This window comes from Girardinichthys multiradiatus, chromosome 17 (assembly GCF_021462225.1).
Source record: "Girardinichthys multiradiatus isolate DD_20200921_A chromosome 17, DD_fGirMul_XY1, whole genome shotgun sequence".
Taxonomy (NCBI): domain Eukaryota; kingdom Metazoa; phylum Chordata; class Actinopteri; order Cyprinodontiformes; family Goodeidae; genus Girardinichthys; species Girardinichthys multiradiatus.
In genome coordinates, this window is record NC_061809.1 from 18,663,995 (window position 1) to 18,680,957 (window position 16,963).

At 38.7% G+C, this 16,963-nt stretch overlaps 1 protein-coding gene across 5 annotated transcripts in view; it reads right to left on the minus strand.

Moving 5' to 3' along the window:
- Positions 1 to 14,121, minus strand: part of atp2b1a (ATPase plasma membrane Ca2+ transporting 1a) — a 56,288-nt gene extending 42,167 nt beyond the window's left edge. The window contains exons 1-2 of one of the 5 annotated variants that reach the window (XM_047389365.1): positions 14,014 to 14,121; positions 11,612 to 11,775 (exon numbers count right to left, since the gene is read on the minus strand). The gene's annotated coding sequence lies outside the window, so the exon portion shown is untranslated. Of the gene's footprint in view, positions 1 to 4,941; positions 5,027 to 5,099; positions 5,230 to 11,611; positions 11,776 to 14,013 lie in introns of those variants that run through there. The other 4 variants (XM_047389361.1, XM_047389366.1, XM_047389362.1 and 1 more) reach the window with 4 other exon arrangements.
- Between the last annotated feature and the right edge of the window lie 2,842 nt (positions 14,122 to 16,963).

Here is a 16,963-nt window from a genome sequence, read left to right on the forward strand (position 1 = left end):
TTGATAAAACACAGTGGACCAACACCAGCAGCTGACATGGCACCCCAGACCATCACTGACTGTGGGTACTTGACACTGGACTTCTGGCATTTTGGCATTTCCTTCTCCCCAGTCTTCCTCCAGACTCTGGCACCTTGATTTCCGAATGACATGCAGAATTTGCTTTCATCCGAAAAAAGTACTTTGGACCACTGAGCAACAGTCCAGTGCTGCTTCTCTGTAGCCCAGGTCAGGCGCTTCTGCCGCTGTTTCTGGATCAAAAGTGGCTTGACCTGGGGAATGCGGCACCTGTAGCCCATTTCCTGCACACGCCTGTGCACGGTGGCTCTGGATGTTTCTACTCCAAACTCAGTCCACTGCTTCCGCAGGTCCCCCAAGGTCTGGAATCGGCCCTTCTCCACAATCTTCCTCAGGGTCCGGTCACCTCTTCTCGTTTTGCAGCGTTTTCTGCCACACTTTTTCCTTCCCACAGACTTCCCACTGAGGTGCCTTGATACAGCACTCTGGGAACTGCCTATTCGTTCAGAAATTTCTTTCTGTGTCTTACCCTCTTGCTTGAGGGTGTCAATAGTGGCCTTCTGGACAGCAGTCAGGTCGGCAGTCTTACCCATGATTGGGGTTTTGAGTGATGAACCAGGCTGGGAGTTTTAAAGGCCTCAGGAATCTTTTGCAGGTGTTTAGAGTTAACTCGTTGATTCAGATGATTAGGTTCATAGCTCGTTTAGAGACCCTTTTAATGATATGCTAATTTTGTGAGATAGGAATTTTGGGTTTTCATGAGCTGTATGCCAAAATCATCCGTATTAAGACAATAAAAGACCTGAAATATTTCAGTTAGTGTGCAATGAATCTAAAATATATGAATGTTAAATTTTCATCATTACATTATTGAAAATAATGAACTTTATCACAATATGCTAATATTTTGAGAAGGACCTGTATTTTGTAAAGGGCAGGGATTCCCAAGGTCAAAGGATTGGGAGTATTTCAAATGTTACACCTAATCTGACCTTGCTGTTCTAATCATCTCAGTCCAACAATGAGTTTTGTTTTTTGTTTAAAACATCAAATTAGGACTAATTTCCTAAAGCCCAACAATACTGACAGAAAATAACAGCAAGTACAGATTTCATGCAAGTTCTTTACTGAAAATAAATGCCTATTCAAGTGGACAACACCTCGACTTGACATAAAGGGTTTAATAAAACCACCTGCAATCAGTGAAACTAATCCAATGCTGTGATGATCACTCCACCTGACAGCTCGCACAGAAAATGTTTTCTAGAGACTTCTGCATGATCTGACACACTGTTATGAATATTTGAGAAAAGCTCATAAACTTGGCCTTTAGGAGTTTTAGTTCATAGTTGTTAAAGAGCTTCAATTCTGTTACATTGTGGCATTGTCCGCTGGGCTGATTTCATAAAGCACATGTTTTTCCATAAGTAAAACTGCAACAAAGAATAAGATTTTAGATCTACACAAGAAATCAACTCAAAAACAAAGGCTTGGAAAAACCTTTAAAATCTAAAAATCTGCTTTGAATAAATCATTAGAGCTTTCTTAGTTATTCCTTTTCCTTAAATAAAGACATTTTATTCCACAAACTTTAAAAACTAAGCCACAGCAGACATCGGATAAACCATAAGAAAGGTTTGAATGAATGAGTAGTAATGGGTAACTCCAAAGACATGTAATGTAATACGACTGCTTGGAATAACCTTGGCCCGACAGTCTCCACCGATAGATAAGCAAAACTCCAACACGACTACATGACATCATAAATACATTCTATGTAATGGTACAACAACACACAATGTTTAGTTTCCTGAGCTGGTTTACTCAAAGTCCTCCTATTCCCATAATGACCAGGTTTTTAAAACAATACCTTTTGAGCCTCTAATCTTTTGTTTATGATTTTTGCGGTGTGTTTTGACACCATTATGAGGGACGACACGACCTAAAACACAACCTCATCAACTCTCCATACCAGACTTTTTTTTGCATATTAAATGGAGCAGTCTCCCACCAGACATTTTGTGTCAATTTATACTTGCCGATGGGACATTTTGTACCTGCTTTGATAACCAAAGCTTTAGAGTATGTTTCTATAGTCTACTCATGTACTGTAAGGAATGTGGTTTTATGACTTCAATAAATAGTATCTACCATCAAGAGCTTGCATGAAGTTATTTTGGTTTAAACAGAGGTCACAATATGTCATATTTCAGTCGAAATATGTTCAAAAGTCGAAAGAGATCAGAAACAAAATAAATAAAAATAGATGGCAATATAAAGCAGCTTAATTTATTCATTCAATTATTATTATTATAAAATACTAGACAATAAAGCCAAATAAACTGATACGTAATGATTTATTTGTAAAAATCGTTAATTTGTGGGCACAAAATCAAACGGAGGAAGGAGAAAATCGATCCGAGGTCGCAAAATGATCTTCCCATCATCTTATTATTTACTGTACCAAGGTATATTTAAAAAGAAATTCCAGTTTAAAAACTACTAACATTTTTAGTGTAAGCATTCCTATGATTTAAAGCCCTTTTAATCAGATTACAGAACAAATGTTAGGCGACTGGACATTTGTCAGACTGTATGGAGCCCCACTGCTGCTATGCACTGACTTTCAGCTGGCTGAAAGAAGGCTTTAAACCTTACAAACAAAACAAAAAAAAGTGTAAACTTTGGCTATTTAAAGGTATATCCAGTCGTAAAAAAAAAATACAGACCATCATGGCTTGGAGATTAATGGACATCATTTTAATAAATGTAAGGCCATTTTGAAATGACAGCTAGCAGGCAGTGACTAGCTAACAGCAGGCTACCTGAACAGACAGCTGATCTAATGTATCAGCAGACATCAGCTTCTATAAACAGAAAAAACATCAAAAAGATACAACATCCTGGCCAGGAAGCACTTAAGAGCTACATTCATGGTGTCTTTCTTTGTTTAGACAGTCTCAAAATCAAAACAAAAAAGATTGTTTACAGATAACATTAAACCTACAGTAATCCTTATGTTTCTATCATTTTAACGCAGTATGAATGATTGTTTTTTGTTTTTGTTTTGCTTTTAATAAAAGCACATGGATTGTGGTTAAATTTCTGTTTTATTTAATAGAGTGTAACAGCTGCATTTTTCCTCAAGGTTATCACCTACGTTCTCTACCAGCCTAACTCCAGGCACAACATCACAACTACTATACTACTTTAAAACAATCGTTGAGTAAATCCCTAAATTAGTTTACTGTGATGAGTAATTTCCAAAACAAAGTCTCATACTAGCAGTAATCAAGTTCCTAAGCTCGATACTGGTACACGCACAGAAAACCACCATTAACTGACCCACACAACTAAGTCGGTCAAAGGGTCTTCTTTGTACATTATGACTTAAAGAAAACAATAGCAAATGGACCGATTGCTGTTCTTTTACTCGGTCAAGGTGAGAGGAGCTCTCCACTGTAAGCCATAATAAAGAGATTGTACTGCAACAATTAAGAAAAAAGGATACTTATGGCATTGTTGAGTGATAGTGACAGTCTGGGGTCAAAGGGCTCAAACAGAGGATCTGAATGATTTGAGTTAATCACTACACAAACTTTACATTTCTATATGCTAAGAAAGACACTCAATTAAATACCACTCAACTGCTGAATTTGAAAGCTATTGTTAGAACATAGTAAAGTCTAATTGACGCCTTCCTAATCTAAACAGGGACTAAATCAAAGTAGTTTATCATTCCTATAATATAACCTCCAGCAAGACGTTCTGGCTTGGCTGTTATTAAACATTATGTAATGAGTCCACAGATAACCACTGCACTCTAGGATGACTGGCAGACACTGGATCGCAGCCTTCTACCACATTTCAGGCTAAAGTTTTACGACAAAGAAAACGCACTTTAGGATCCTGACAAAAAGGTCTGCTCCGCCGTAAAAGCACATGGGGACACCGCTGGCGCTGCAGCAAGCCCGGGTGCTTTTTAATTGGATAAGGAGTGATCCCTTCAACTACACAACACAAGGTCCATTTCAATTTCGACAGATAACCTCTGCGATACTACTGATTCAATTAACTTGCAAAAGTTTTAAGGTGGTTGTCTCAAAGTCCGCTGTTCTTACATGTTCTTTTGCAGTGCTGATCTGAACTCCTCGGAATAACTGCCGATTCCGAGGAGCAGAAAGGCATCGGTAGGGGTGTCGTTGACGTGAACGGTAAACGCGGACAGCTCCAAAGGGAATTAAGATGATGATGTCGGCAAAAAATAAATAAAATAACGTTAATTATGGCTTTATAAAAACAGGTTTACTGCGGCCACAGTGGGGTGACAGACAGCTGCGAGGACTACCCTGCACGAGGAATCCACGCCGTCCCCTAATTTACAGCAAGATGGCAAAACGTTACCTATTTAACACAATTAGTCCCCAGGTGTCCTTGTTAAATAAGTAAAATTACATTACATCGAGTAACCTTGTGTAAAAGTGTACAACCTATTAAATTTCAATACATTTCACGGAAAATGTCAAGCGTACAGCACAGTTACAGACTATACGGCAAACGAACTGTCAAATAAAGCAAGCCTAACCGTAGTTTGCTCTCCAGCACGTTAAAAAATACCGACCCTTGCTGCTGTTCACTATGTTAGCCGACTAGCTCCCATACCTTAGCCTATGCTGGTTGTAAAGAGGAAAATAAACAAAAATGTGCTTCTTATTCATTGACGAGTCAAAAAAAAAAAAAAAAAACTTATACAAGAGCCGAGTAGGAGTCACATAAAATTAAGCAAACCCAAATGGAAGATGGCAGCATCCTCGCCGATTACTACTAGCCACCTGGGGTTGGCAAATGAAACGCCCAATGTCAGTATCAAACCAAGTCAGAACGATAGCTAACGGTGTTAGCTTCGGTACAGTAGTCAGTTACCCTTTCAGACGCTGGCCCTCGCTGATCACTGCACAGCCAAAATGAAGATTTTTACAGCTCCTGGTTTTAAATGCAGCGTCCGCACCCCTGGAAGCTTTTCTTACCACGTGACAATCCTGTCACCCTGGTAAGGAAATAAACCCGAAAAATATACTTACTCCCGTTCTCTGGAGAGCAATCCCCGTCCGTTTCTCTCTTCTCTCCCCCTCAGTCTCACCGAAGACTGGACTCTCTGCCCCGATCTGAGGTAAAGCCCCGCCCACTGCGTTGTCACCGCCACAACCAAAGACTCGTATCGCCCGACTGGGTCAAGATAGTTTCCGTCCGCTCATCACTAAACATGAAACCACTGGTGCAGTGAAATGTGGAACAAAGCGATTATTTATCATCGGTTGAATTACCCATTATCAAAATCAAATCACTGAGGACAATGTGAAAAAAAAAAAACATTTTCCCTTCTAAACAGAGCAATTTATTTACTACATTACGCACTCATAAATAAGTAATATTGATGAGTAAAATCAAATGATAAACGAAACAAAAAAAACTTTACAAAAACCTTTTTGTAAATATGGATAGTGCAGGTCGATCCATCCTTTTATCCAAAATGTTTATTCTTTTTTTTAATTATTATTATTACTTGATAGCAAGAAGGCAGAAAAATCCACTTCACCCACCTCTGAGGACAAATTCCAAAACTAAAGCAAAAAACTCTTACATTTACAACCTGCTACCTACAACAGTTTCACATTTACATCCAATAAATTTAAGCCATTTCATCTGGGTAGTGATATTCACTACTGAGTTGGATGTTACCACGATTCTGTGCTGAGGGCAGATGGCCAAGTCCATTTTCTCTACCCTATTAATTTAATTTTGACATTTAAACCTTTTTCGGGATATTAATACAAGGAAACACTTAAAAAACACAAAAAGCTCACGTTTCTCAAGCGTGGATCTAAACAAGGACGGAAGTACAGTACGGAGAATCACCTCGCTTTGCAGACTTCCCTTCTGTCACAACACCACCAGGGACATGTGATGCACGTCAAAAGGAGGATGGGTACGGACCGCTGGTGTGGATTCCCATTGGCCTAGCCAGCATATCAGTCGCCTATGGAAACGGTTACGTCATGATCCCCTCGTATTCCCTTTTTGCTCCCGTGTCGCTTTATAATAACAGGATTATTGAACAGTTCCCTCCATCGTTTAAGGCAGCCAGTGAAAAGCACACACGGAAAGATCACTGTGTCGTCTCTGCAGCCCTGCTGTCTGCAACACAAGGCTCTTCCATCAAAGCTTAATCAAACCTGACGTCACTGTTTCCATGATGTAGCGCGGGCTTTTTTTTTTTTTTCTGCTCATGATTGAATGACTGTTTTATTCGAGATTCCGCGGCGTCGATGAGAAGTAGTATGTTCGGCAAACACACCCCTGATTGGGTCACTGCAACACAAAGAGCAGCGCCAAGTAATAATGTGAGCAGAAGTCAATCTGTAGCTACCAATTCAATACAAACTGAACAGCAAGTGTAATCTGCACAGGGGAACCATTGCAGGCGCACCTTAATAAATTTGGTTATCATTGAAAAGTATTTTTTTTTTTCAGTTATTTCATAAAAGAATTCAACTCATATAGTCTTACACGTCATAATATAGTTGAAGCATTTATTTATGTTAATTGTAATGACTAAAACTTACAACTAATGAAAACCCCAATTCAGTTTCTCAGAAAAATTTAATATTTCATAACACCAATAAAAGAATAACTGATACAGAAATTTGAGCCTACTGGAATGCATGCCCATCTACTGAGCAGTACTGTATCTCAAAAAAGTGAGTACACCCCTCACATTTATGTGAAAATTTTACTATAACTTTCTATGGGACAACGCTGACAATATTGCATTTAGATACAATGTAAAGTAGTCAGTCTACAGCATGTATAACTGTAAATTTGCTGTCCTATCAAAAAATCCTAACACAGCCATTAATGTCTAAACAACTGGCAACAAAAGTAAGCCTAGCCCTAAGCTCAAATATCCAAACTGTGCCCAATTATTCATTTTCCTTCCCTGGTGTCATGCAACTCATTAGAGTGACAAGGTCTAAGGTGTGAATATGGAGCAGCCATGTTAAAATTGTGCTATTGCTCTCTGGAATGCTATTGTGCAAGTTTAACAAGATCTTTCTGAAGATCTGAAAAAAAAAATGTTATTCTACATAAAGATGCCCTTTTCTATAAGATTGCCAACACCTTAAAACTGGGCTGCAGAATGGTGGCCAAGATCATACAGCGGTTTAACAGAACATGTTCCACTTAGAACAGGCCTCGCATGCTCAACCAATGATGTTGAGGGCACATGCTCAGCGCCATATCCTGAGGCTGTCTTTTGAAAATAGATGTATGAATACTATCAGAATTGCTGCAGAGGTTGAAGGGGTGTGGGGTCAGCCTTTCATTGCCCAGACCATATGTCGCATACTGCATCAAATTGGTCTGCCTGGCTGATGTCCCAAATTTCTTCCCAAAGTTTTCATTTAGGAGTGTACTCACTTTTGTTGCCAGGAGTTTAGACATTATTTGCTATGTATTGACTTACTTTAAGGGGCCAACAAATTCACACATATAAGCTCAACATCGACTACTTTACATTGTATCAAAGTGTCAAATCTTCAGTGTTGTCCCATGAAAATATATAATAAGAAAATAAATATATATATAAGAAAAATATTTACAAAAATATGAGGGGTGTACTTACTTTGTGAGATACTGTATATGCACTTAATATTTGGTTAAGGCTCTTTCTGCACAAATCTGTGCAGCATGCCATGGAGAGCCTCCAGCTCTACTGATCTGTGGGGAAAGCCCAGGTCGCTTTGAGACCAGCCTTCAGCTTTACTTTATTGTTGGCTCTGGTGTCTCTTATCTTCCTCTTGTCAATACGTCACAGTCTCTCTATGGCATTTAGGTCAGGCAAGTTTGCTGGGAAATCAAGCACAATGATACCATGGTCATCAAAGCAGGTTTCGACAGTGGAGGAAAGTTCCACGTTCTGCTGGAAAATTAAATCAAAGTCTCCATACAACTTGTAGACAGCAGGAAACATGATGTGGTCTGAAATTTCCATGTAGATGGCTGTGCTTACTTTGGACTTGAGACAGCTCAAAGTTCCAACAGCAGGAGATGACACTTGACCTCAAACAGTTTGGACATTGTGCCTTTCCTTACATCAGGTGAAATTAATTTAGACTACTGAGCAATAGTGCAGTCCCTTTTCTCCTTAGCATATGCTTCCACATTGTCTTTGGTTCAGTAGTGCCTCGATACAAGGAATGCGACAGTTGTAGCCCATATCCTGGGTACATCTGTTTGGTGGGTCTTCAAGTACTCACTCCAACCTTCTAATGCTGTGGTCATTCTTGTTTGCGCACCTTCTTCTACCACACATTTTACTTTAACTTAACTTTCCATCCATAATATGCCTGAACAGCCATCTTTTTTTACAGGATTTTTTGTGTATTGTCCTTCAGGGAATCAATGACTATGCTGGACAACTGTCAAGTCAGAGCTCTTCACCATTTTGTAGAGGACATAAAACAGCATTTCTGTATTAAAAACTTCATTGGTCGAATGTAATATTCAATTCATTTTCTAAGAATTCTGTTTTGGTTTTCATTAGCAATATAACCCACAATCATCCAAATTAACAAAAGTAAATGCATGGAAAATAATACTTGTTTGTGATGAATCTATATTAAAGTTTCACTTTCTGAATTGACTCAATCAAATGAACTTTCCGATATTATAATTTGCTTACATTCCCCTGTAATATACTTTACCCATCAATTGAAGGTGTATTTATGTACTTTAAAGAGCCAAAACATCAGTGGAAGACGGTAAGTTAAAAAATGTAAGTCCATATTAAAGTTTAAAATGTGCAAAAGAAACCTCCTTTCAGTTAAAACTCAAGTTTGAGAAAACATCTCTGGCTAAATGACCCAAGCTTGAGTTTTCTTGGCTTAGTTTAAGATCCCATATTAGAAAACAATAAACTTTGGTTAAGGTCAACCTGCAGTGCAATACACTAGCTGACTTGACATAATGGGATTTATCACTAACACAATAGTTCTGAGTATACAGAAACATGTATCTTTTTAGATTTGTAAACGCTTGAAAGGTCAACAGATTAGTGCTCGTGTGCAACCTGACACTAGAAAAATGTCAGTTCTGAATTTCCACGTCAGATAGTTGTCAAAGGTGAATAGAAGATAAATAGGAAAACAGATTTATTTTTCACTAAGGAGCCTTGCACAATATCTGTGATAATCGACTTCTATGGTTCAGTGAAAAGCAAAATGAGGAACTATCAGTTAAGTTGGATAGACAAGATAAAAATATGCAATAACTCTTGAACAAACTCAAATATTGCAGTCAGTTACGCCTGAGTGTGTTAAGCTCCCACCCACGTGCCTTTTGGACTGTCATTTTCCTGCTCTAAAACTTCAACAAAGTCCATCTCAGGTGCTGATGTTTCTCTTTTCACAACCAGCAATGACGTAAACCTCAGCTGATCTACTAGACTATATTTGCAAGGCTTTTAAAGTGGTGGCATAAAAGGCAAAGCAGAAATCTATTTTCATGTCTGCTATTTCTTTTTGTATAGTTTTACCGTCAGGTGGCCTTCTGAGTTTCAGTCTGTACAGCTTCATGTTCGCTAACCCTGAGCAGATGTCTCCAACCAAAACACTGAAGCTGCCTGTTTTCTGTCTTTCTGTCTATAAGTCTGTCAGTTCCTGCATCATCCTTCCCTCCTTATCTCTTGTTCAAATACTCCAGAGCTCATGGAAGTAACTGACAGCAAGATGACAAATAAAGGCTTAAAGCTGGGTGTTTATATTTGAGTGCAGGAGGCCAGCTGCTTTTCAACCACAAGAAAGTTGATTATATACTGAGGTTTATTCTGTAGCAGAAACATAATCGCCTAAAAATCCCAGATTAACAAAATTAACTTGTGATCTTCGGACTCAGCTAAACTAGCAGCGGCCTGTTTCCAGTACTTGTGAAATCTAAGACAATAAGCTGCTGACAACTAAGGGCCTGATCTTGTAATCTCACTACTGACCACAAAGTCAACAAGTGCATGAGTGGCATTTAATTTAACAGAAATAAAAAAAACATTCAGAAAGCAATGATTCAACTGTAAATGATTGTTGGGAGGCCATTAAACTTTTAATGTCAACAGTGCTCCTAATGCAGAAAGAACTTGTTAATTTTCCGTAACACTCTCCTTACTGTCAGGGACTGAAACTATTGGTTTCCATTTCAAAAGCAGAGACACGTAGAAGCTGAGTTTGGCCTTGAGTCACTTCTGACTGCTTCTTCAGTTTAGCCCCAAGGTTCTTTATCTGTGGTACAAGTACCAGTGGTGGTACTTGGATTGAGTGTTTTGCACCTCAACAATTGACAAGGTATACAAAGCCAATAAACTTTCATGCAGAGGTAATAGGCCACAGTCAAATGGGGTTTCACCAAAAAATGAGCATTCCTTGAAATAGAAACCACTCCAAACAAGAACTGTAGTGGACTATTATGCCGATCTGGTCACAAAAAGTTTTAGAACATATGGTTTAATCTATCTAAACTTGATTTTAATCCATGTAAACACTTAGAAGCCACAGAAGTAAACAAGAGGATGAGTCTTCATAAATATTTGCAGTTTGAAAGTATTTTCTCTCACTTCAGATTTACAAACTCCAGATAAAATGTTATCTTCTACAGAGATTAAAATTGATTAGAAATAAAAAAAAAACTTTACTGACCAGACTCAAAGCAGCAGAGACCCTACAAACTTTAGAAAACCTTAGCTCAAGTCCCCCTCCTCCTAGTAATTTTAGAGAGAGAGAAAGATCTCAAACGACTGAACACTTTAAGAGCCGCTTTGTTTTTAAATTGGTTCAGACTGATCATTTGCCCCCACAGCTGTTGTCGTGAACCTTGCTGTTGACTCAGTTTCTCTGTGGAAATTTGCCAGATGCTCTGGAGCATCTCGTGAACTACAGTAAATGTCAAGTGTGATCAGCCTTTGTGCATGCAAATGTGCTGTTCATGCACTCTGAGTAAGCATTCATGATGAGGCATGCCAAAACTTCATCCTAGAAGTGGGTGTTGACTTCGGGGGTAATTCACAAATACACTCAAAACAAACACTTTTAAATTTTGTTAATGAAGAACACATGGTTTCTTAGATGGTGGAGAACTAAAAGATTTAGACATTTTTTGTATGCAACAAGATTGCTTTTTTAGTGAGTATGGGTTTGCTCCCAACATAGAACTTTAATTGCCAGGGTACAGCTCTACACACCATGAGACGAGATAGCTTGACAAATAATTGCAGGTTCAGTTGAAAAGTGTCTCGCAACTGATACAGCATGTATGTGTCTGCGATTCTAACCAATAAGAACTTTGCTGCAACATCCGACTTGCAGTTTGGCTTTGAACTGATGAAGATATTGGCATAAAGCACAATGGAAAGGCCAAAAAGAATGGAAAAACCTAGCCTCAAAATCAGTTATTTCCAAAGAGTTTTAAAGCAGTTGGAGATCATGTGCCTCCTGAGTCGAGGCAAGTGGAAAATGTGAACAAGAAGATGCCTCATTATTTGGCTTACATAACTTGGTCCCTATCAGTGAAGACTTGCTGTATGATACTTCTTCCTTTGGTCAGCCAATCTTTCTTCACCACTTTGTTTCTTGAACGGACATCAGATTTTCCACTGGCTCAGCACATTGGAACATGGTTTGACGTGGAGGCTGCGAGAGGGTGAGCTTCCTCCTTTGAAAGGGAAAAGTAAAAATAGTGTCACATACTTTTAAGACAGACTGCTGATTAGAGATGATTTGAAAATCTGAAGTTCTTCAGTCATACAGAGTCCTGGAAAAGTATTCTTACCTTCTAAACTTGAAATAACTTAAAATTTTATTCATACTTTTTGTAGACCAACACAAACTAGTCCGCAGTTGTGAAGTGGACAAACTGCAAATGGGACTTAACGTGGCTTTCTTTCGACATGGACTTTCCCATTGCCACTGTTACATAAAGGCTATTTTTGTCGAGTGTAAGACTCATGGTAATTCTGATACTACAGACAGATTCCTCCATTTCACTTGTTAATCTCTGTAGTTCCACCAGAGTTCTTGTGAATCAAACATGACTATCCTTTGATCAAAACCAGGGGTCACCAAGTCCTAGAGAGCCACTGTTATGCAAAACATTTAGATCCATCCTTGCCTCAACTTAATGAAATGGTGCAATTACCTCCTCAGTATGTCATCAAGTTTTGCAGAGGTCTGTTGATGAGCTGTTCAATAGAGTTTAAGTGTGATGGAAAAGGAGTCTATCTAAAAGTTGCAGGACAGTGACTGGAGTTGGAGAACACTAAATCATTCCATTGTTGCTCTGACTATATGTTTAGGGTTGTTTAGGCTGCTGAAAGTTGAGCCTCAGACCCATATCAAGGTCTTTAGAGCCTCTAATAGCCGGTCTTCCAAGATTGTCCTTTATTTAGCTCCATCAAACTTGCCATCGACTCTGACCGCCTTCTCCATCGCGCTGAAGAACAGCTTTCCCACAGCACTGTGCTTTGAACACCTGAGCTATGGATCTTTGCAGCACCTCCAGAGTTAGCAGTCTCTTAGCTACCTGTATGAGTAATGCTTTTCTTGCCGTCCTTGACATTTTAGTACAGGGGTAAGCAGCCTTTACAACTAAAGGGGCCCTTTTTGTCCTTTGTTCAGCTAAATAGATATTTGGAATTATAAAAGCTACATTATCCTTCAAAAATCCAAAAGATATTTTTAGAAATAAATGCTTACATTTAGAAAGAGCCACCATTTAGTTTTTAAAATGAAGAAAAATAAAATGTTTACATAAAGTGAATAAATCAATGGAACCTTCTATACTTCTGAAAAAAAAATCTCTTCACAAACAAAATAAACCTTGAACTACTGTTATTCTTTTGTAGAAATGCTATGCAAAAGTTGTACAAAAATATCTTGAAAATCTGATAAATCCAATCTTTTTATCAACTTTACATTGGTGAGATTATATTTTTATAATTTTTTTGGCCAAAGGTACAAAGAGCCACTGTGGAAGATCTAAAGAGCCATAGTGTGTTGACCCCTCATTTAGATGGACAACCATGTCCTGGTAGGTTTGCAGTTGCTCCCTCCTCCCATTTTCTGAAGATGGATTCAAAGCTTTGGAGATTATTTTATAACCTAATCCTGCTTTAAGCTTGTCCAAAACATTATCTCTGACCTGTTGTGTGTTCTTGCTCCTTGGCTTCTGAAGAAAACTGGTTCCACTGGATTTTAAAAGAGACTGAATACAAATGCATGCCACACCAAGTAATTTGTATGAAATATTAAACCATTTCACTTTTTCTACTCTGCTACTTCGTGTTGATCTATCCCATAAAACACTGATAAAACATTAAAGTTTGTGGTTGTAAGATGACAAACCCTGAATACAGTTCAAGCCGCATGAATACCTTTGCGAGGCACTGTACCTTGAGTTTTTTAATTTGTATGTGATACCATCATCTTACTGACGTGAGTCTTAAAGGACTCAATCCTAAACAGTTCAGTCACATTCAACCATGGCAGTCGCTATATCAGTCAGACTAAGTTTATATTAAGGATGGGTCATGAGCATTTTAATAATCAACCCTCTTCATCTAACATGTCATTAGTCTGCCACAATCACTGTAATCACATTTTTCTTTTGGTCCAAACATTGGTTTATGTCTACTGAAAAAGACCCCAATTATATGATTACCATTCACACCATGCTGACTGGCAAACCGACCAGAGACACAGACACACGAATTATATGTATGATGCACGTAGAATGAGATCTGAAGAAAAACCCTTAGACACAGTTTTACAAAGATTCTTTGTATGAATGAAAGCTCAAAGAGAGGTGGGGGATACAGGAGACATTGGGGATGAGGAAAGGTCCCTTCTGATTGAACTGCTCACCCCTTGGTTTGTGCATGTTTGTGTTTCTTACCAGCCCTGGAATTTACTGCTCGGCACTGGCAGGGATAGCCATGGAGAGGTGAATGGCCTTCAAGGGTAAAGACCAGAGTTGTTGGGAAAGTGGTGCTAGAGGGAAACTGAGACGGGGGAGGAGAAGCAGAAAAAGAAAGATGAAGTGCAAACACAAGGAGTTATTGTAAAAAAAAAAGGCAAAGAGTCAGCAAATAAGCATGACCTGGAAATAGAGATGGTAAAACATAAGCTGTGTGTGCACAGTGCATGTGCAGGCTAGAAGACAGTGGTCTCACTCTGCCCTGAGCCAGCAGCAGTAACATTATCTGGCCAAGTTTCCACTTGCAAACAATAATTCACCACAAGTGCCCATTGAGGCCAGACTTTGCAAGTACGGTGACCCACCCAGCACAATATAAGGTTGTGAGTTGAAGAGCCTGTATATGGTTATAGGATTCCATCGCTGCATAAATATACGTGTGCAAAAACCAACCATAGAAGGGTGCTTTGTGGGGTTCTCTCTCTGTCCTACAGCACATATTTCTCCTTTGTTTCCATCAATATCTCCTGTATTTACATTCTCCCTGACTGCTGGTGAAACTGGAAAGAGTATTTCAGACTGGGGAACAGTGAAAATTTGACATGTCATAAAATGAAGGGCATTAAAACAGTCTTGATTCAGTTAGTACCAAGGCAGAGAAACCACCTGAGATTCCACATATAGATGCAGCACAGAGTTTGTGGAAAATGCTGCCATTAGAAACTGGCTACAAAGAAAATGGTAAACAGGCTAGACAAAAACACCTGCTGTGGTTAAATTCACAAAATATGTTGCTAGACTTATTAATAGGTAATATCTCAAGTTTTTTATAAGACTAAAGCATTTATAGAAACATCTGATCTGTTAGGGGCTAGTTAGCTTCCTGTCAGAGATGACTTTTGGGTAATTTTGAGGCAACAGGCTGTAATTAAGAATCGCTTTCACTGTGCTTAGTTGTTCAGTTAGGCGTAGAGCCCATCAGCCTCATTAATCTGCCTTTTTCTTCCCCCAAAGTCTGAGTGGTGCCACCAGGGACCAGGCAAACAATTAATGGCAGCTTAATTACAGTGCCACATCAGATTTTTTGCTTAACCCACAGAATTTGCTGAGAGGGGAGCATTAAAAGTACTTGCATCCTTAAGCCAGCACACAGCTTTTGAAGCAGCTGAAATGGAGTGGCATGGACCGGGCACAGATGGGGCATGGAGGAGGAGATCTAGTGGGAACTTGGTGCCCTTTACACCCCATTTCTTCTTTCACATGGGGGCTTTCCCCTGGGAAAGGAATGGGTTTGGTGAGGCACGGTTACAGACTAAGACTTAAGGCCAATGATGCAAAGAAACCCCAGTGTATGTGTCAGCAAATACGTGAGATATAGGATAATGTGAGGCATAAAAAAATAAAAAATGATGTTTTTTTATTAGATAAACACATAAAGAATATTTTTAAGGCTGCAAGATAAAAAAGTGTATAAAACACAAGCAAGCGAAAGCAATTTATGGATATGTGTTGAAGAAGGTGATTTTCAGGGCCAAAAAAGACAAAAACCTAACTGGACCGGTGGGACCTTATTTAATAAAACAATTTTTGTGAGTTGACATTAATAATTCTGGAGGGATTATTAATCAGTTGCATGTGCATGTAATACAAAAATGCACTTAACTGCTATGGATATGTTTGCCCTAATTGCTACCGTTGAAGAGCAGAATTCAAGGTTCAATCAATTACGAGTTGTGCAGGGACTGAAGTAGCAAAGCAGCCCAGACCATCATACCACCACCGCCTGTTGGTATGACGTCTGTCTAAAATACTGTGTTAGGCGAGATTTAACAGTTGTTGAATTATAAACACCAACATTAACGGAGGCAAATGAGGCCAGCAAGACTTCACATATTATTCTGAGTTTATAGCAATCTTCCAGATGATTCCCAACAGCACAATGCTCCACAATGAGTGATATCAGTTAACACAATGAGTAATATCAGTGATTTATTTAATTTATTTAGTTCAGGGTATGATGCCCTGCTTTTTGACATCTTCTAGCCTACTTCGTGTTGTGAGACAGATTCTAAATAAGTGAACCATTGAATTTTTCTACAGGTCTAACAGTCATCAGACTTGGGTGTGGCTAGTAAAACTGAACCAAAGAAATTGTAGTTTATCAGTTAATTCATGATTTGACAATGCAGCAATTATAGTTTGTTTGATATTTCCCCTTAATGAATAAAGTTGGTTTAAAAACCATCTTTTGTATTTCCCAAGGTTACCTTTTTCCAATTAAAGTTTATTTCGTGCTCGATGAAACATTTAGGTGAGCTAAAGAAATCCAGAAAGAGAACAAGTACTTTTTCACAACATTGCATCTGCCAAAGAGGAAGTTTAATACAGTAGGAATGCAGGGATGGAGCAAAGATTTTTCTTTTATTTCATAAAAGAGCTACAACAACATTTAATTTCCCTTTGGGATTAATAAAGTATTTTTGAATTGAATAAGAGTTGAAATTTAATAATGAACTGAGAGGATGCTGATTGACTGTTTAAGGCAAAGCCTTCAAAGGATTATGCAAAAACAATGTTTGTTCTTACAGATACAAAAAACGAAGCAGAAAACCCGACAAGATTGTTAACTACAGTATATTAAAAAGAATATTTTTAGTTCACTTAAATGACCTACAAATGACATGTTGCTCCAGTAAACATGTGAAAATGGGTTTGAAATAATACCCCTGCTTCATTTCCAGTGTGATGAATCCTGTGATTATTACCATGTCACAGTTCCATCGATGTTACCACTGATATATCTCTTGCCCATATTTAGGGAGACTGACAGAGGTAGATCCAGCCTGATCCTGCCAGAGCAGATGGATATGTCAGATATGCCCGCTTGGGCTTATGGAGATGCTTAGTGGTAAATGTAATAACCTGTGTA